The sequence below is a fragment of the Loxodonta africana genome, chromosome 8 (assembly GCF_030014295.1).
Source record: "Loxodonta africana isolate mLoxAfr1 chromosome 8, mLoxAfr1.hap2, whole genome shotgun sequence".
Classification (NCBI taxonomy): Eukaryota; Metazoa; Chordata; class Mammalia; order Proboscidea; family Elephantidae; genus Loxodonta; species Loxodonta africana.
The window spans coordinates 6,628,758-6,633,508 of record NC_087349.1 but is presented as its reverse complement, the minus strand read 5'-3'; positions in this window follow the sequence as shown (position 1 = coordinate 6,633,508).

The window sequence follows — 4,751 nt, the reverse complement described above, 5'->3', positions numbered from 1 at the left end:
GTAGACTCTGGTTCATGTGACCCTTTCTGTCTCTTGGGCTTGTAATTGCCTTGTGTCCTTGGTGTTCTTCATTCTTCTTTGATCCAGGGGGGTTGGGACCAATTGTTGCATCTTAGGTGGCGCTTGCTAGTGTTTAAGACCCCAAATGCCACTCTCCAAAGTGGGATGCAGAATGTTTTCTTAACAGATTTTATTATGCCAATTGACTTAGATGTCCACTGAAATGATGGTTCCCAAACCCCAGCCACTGCCACGCTGGCCTTCAAAGTGTTCCGTTTATTTAGGAAAATCCTTTGCTTTTGGTTTAGTCCAGTTGTGTTGACCTCTCCTGTATTGTGTGCTGTTTTTCCCTCCACCTAAAATAGTTCTTATCTACTATGTAATTAGTGAGAACGTTTCTCCCTCCCTCCCCACTCTTGCAACCATCAAAGCATATTTTCTTCTCTGTTTAAACTATTTCTCAAGTTCTTTTAATAGTGGTCTCATACAATATTTGTCCTTTCGCAACTAATTTCACTTAGCATAATGCCTTCCAGATTCCTCCATGTTATGAAATGTTTCACTGATTTATCGTTGTTCTTTATCAATGTGTAGTATTCCACTGTGTGAATATACCATAATTTATTTATCCACTCATCCACTGATGGGCATCTTGGTTGGTTCTGTCTTTTTGATATCATGAACAATGCTGCAATGAACATGGGTGTGCATATATCTGTTCGTGTAAAGGCTCTTATTTCTCTAGGGTATATTCCAAGAAGTGGGATTGCTGGATTGTATGGTAAGTTACAAGGGGATTGTTTAACAACAATTTTGCTTAACATCAGCAGCTTTCATTTTGACATACAGTAGCTCCGCACTTATCCAAGTTTTCACTTTCTGAGGTTTCAGTTACCCACAGTTAATCGTGGTCCAAAAATGTTAAACAAGTATGTGATGAAACCTCATGCTGTCCCACTCTGTCATTCACATAGCTTTTATTATAGTACATGTTACAAGACTCGTTAACAACCTGCTATATGCAGATGCCCCCTATGTGTCTGTCAGTTTGCCATACTGTGGGGGCTTGCTGTTGCTGTGATGCTTGAAGCTGTGCCACCGGTATTCAGATACCAGCAGGATCACCCCTGGAGGACAGGTTTCAGCTGAGCTTCCAGACTAAGACAGACTAGGAAGAAGGACCCGGCAGTCTACTTCTGAAAAGAATTAGCCAGCGAAAACCTTATGAATAGCAGTGGAACATTGTCTGATACAGTGCTGGAAGATGAGTCCCCAGATTGGAAAGCACTCAAAGATGACTGGGGAAGAGTTGCCTCCCCGAAGTAGAGGAAAAAAAAAAAAGCCAACCTTAATGACATGGATGGAGTAAAGCTTTCGGGACCTTCATTTGCTGATGTGGCATGATTCAAACTGAGAAGAAACAGCTACAAACATCCATTAATAATCAGAACCTGGAATGTACGAAGTATGAATCTAGGAAAACTGGACATTGTCAAAAATGAAATGGAACTCATAAACATTGATATCCTAGGCATTAGTGAGCTGAAAAGGACTGGTATTGGCCATTTTGAATTGGACAAACATATAGTCTACTATGCTGGGAATGACAACTTGAAGAGGAATGGTGTTTCATTCATCATCAAAAAGAATGTTTCAAGACCTATCCTGAAGTACAATGCTGTCAGTGATAGGAAAACATCCACATGCCTACAAGGAAGGCCAGTTAATACGACTATTATTCAAATTTACGCACCAACCACTAGGGCCAAAGATGAAGAAATAGAAGATTTTTTCAGCTGCTGCAGTCTGAAATTGATCGAACATGCAATCAAGATGTGTTGATAATTACTGGCAATTGGGATGCGAAAGTTGGAAACAAAGAAGGATCAATAGTTGGAAAATAAGGCCTTGGTGATAGAAACAATGCCGGAGATCGAATGATAGAATTTTTCAAGAACAACAACTTTGTCATTGCAAATACCTTCTTTCACTAACATAAACGGTGGCTATACACATGGACCTCACCAGATGGAACACACAGAAATCAAATTGACTACATCTGTGGAAAGAGATGATGGAAAAGCTCAATATCATCAGTCAGAACAAGGCCAGGGACCGACTGTGGAACAGACCATCAATGGCTCATATGCAAGTTCAAGCTGAAACTGAAGAAAATCAGAGCAAGTCCATGAGAGCCAAAATACAACCTTGCATATAACCCACCTGAATTTAGAGGCCATCTCAAGAATAGATATGACGCATTGAACACTAATGACCGAAGACCAGACGAGTTGTGGAATGACATCAAGGACATCATACATGAAGAAAGCAAGGGGTCATTGAAAAGACAGGAAAGAAAGAAAAGACCAAGATGGATGTCAGAGGAGACTCTGAAACTTGCTATCAAACATCGAGCAGCTGAAGCAAAAGGAAGAATTGATGAAGTAAAAGAACTGAACAGAAGATTTCAAAGGGTGTCTCGAGAAGACAAAGTAAAATATTATAATGACGTGTGCAAAAAGCTGGAGATGGAAAACCAAAAGGGAAGAACATGCTCAGTGTTACTCAAGCTGAAAGAACTGAAGTAAAAATTCAAGGCTTGAGTTGCGATAGTGAAGGATTCTATGGGGAAAATACTAAAGAACACAGGAAGCATCAAAAGAAGATGGAAGAAATACACAGAGTCATTATACCAAAAAGAATTAGTTGATATTCAACCATTTCAAGAGATGGCATATGATCAGGAACCTATGGTACTGAAGGAAGAAGTCCAAACTGCTCCGAAGGCATTGACGAAAAACAAGGCTCCAGGAATTGATGGAATATCAATTGAGATGTTTCAACAAACAGATGCAGTGCTGGAGGTGCTCATTCGTCTATGCCAAGAAATATGGAAGACAGCTTCCTGGCCAACTAACTGGAAGGGATCCATATTTATGCCTATTCCCAAGAAAGGTGATCCAACCGAGTGTGGAAATTATAGAAAAATATCATTAATATCACACACAAGCAAAATTTTGCTGAAGATCATTCAAAAATGACTGCAGCAGTATATGGACAGGGATCTGCCAGAAGAAGAGGTGGAACCAGGGATATCATTGTTGATGTCAGATGGATCCTGGCTGAAAGCAGAGAATACCAGAAGGAAGCTTACCTGTGTTTTATTGACTATGCAAAGGCATTCGACTGTGTGGATCATAACAAATTATGGATAACATAGCAAAGAATGGGAATTCCAGAACACTTAATTGTGCTCATGAGGAAACTTTACATACATCAAGAAGCAGTTGTTAGGAGAGAACAAGGGGATCCTGACTGATTTAAAGTCAGGAAAGGTGTGTGTCAGGGCTATATTCTTTCACCACATCTATTCAATCTGTATGCTGAGCAAATAGCCCGAGAAGCTGGACTATATGAAGAAGAACGGGGTATTAGGATTGGAGGAAGACTCATTAAGAACCTGTGTTATGCAGATGACACAACCTTGCTTGCTGAAAGTGAAGAGGACTTGAAGCACTTACTAACGAAGATCAAAGACCACAGCCTTCAGTGTGGATTGCACCTCAACATAAAGAAAATAATAATCCTCACAACTGGACCAATGAGCAACATCCTGATAAACGGAGAAAAGATTGAAGTTGTCAAGGATTTCATTTCACTTGGGTCCACAATCAACAGCCATGGAAACAGCAGTCAAGAAATCAAAAGACGCATTGCATTGGGTAAATCTGCTGCAAAGGATCTCTTTACAGTGTTGAAGAGCAAAGATGTCACCTTGCAGTGTAAGGTGCGCCTGACCCAAGCCGTGGTATTTTCAATCACATCATATGCATGTGAAAGTTGGACAATGAATAAGGAAGACTGAAGAAGAAGAATTGATGCCATTGTATTGCGCTGTTGATGAAGAATTTTGAATATACTATGGACTTTAAGAAGAATGAAGTAATCTCCCTTGGAAGAATTACAGCCAGAATGCTCCTTAGAAGCAAGGATGGTGAGACTTCGACTCATATGCTTAGGACACGCTATCAGGAGGACCAGTCCTTGGAGAAGGACATCATGCTTGTTAAAGTAGAGGGTCACGGAAAAAGAGGAAGGCCCTCAGTGAGATGAATTGACACAGTGGCTGCAACAGTGTGCTTAAGCATAACAACAATCGTGAGAATGGTGCAGGACCGGGCAGCGTTTTGATCTCCTGTACGTAGGGTCACTAAGAGTCGAAACAAAAACGGTGTTAAAATTGTTTTATTCAATTATTCGTTGCTGTTAATCTCTTTCTGTGCTTAATTTATAAATTAAACTTTATCATAGATATGTATGTATAGGACAAAACAGTGTGTGTGTATTTATATCCATGTTTATGTGAGTGTATATTCGTGGTTTCAGGCATCCACAGAAGTCTTGGAACATTTCCCCCGTGATAAGGGGGGCTATTGTACATGGGCCTGGGGGTTACAGAGGAGTCAAAAGACAACCACAAGTTAATCTACTTCTCAACACAAAACCAAATAATCCATAGCGGTCAAGTCGATTCCAACTCACAGCAACCCTATGGGACAGCGTAGAACTGCCCCATAAAGTTTCCAAGGAGTGCCTGGTGGATTCCAACTGCCAACCTTTTGGTTAGCAGCTGTAGCTCTTAACTACTGAGCCACCAGGGTTTCCATTTCTCAACATAGGCTTTCTGAAATAATCTTCAAAAACATTCTTGACCCCCCCACCCTTATTGTGTCAAAAGCAGTTAAACTTCT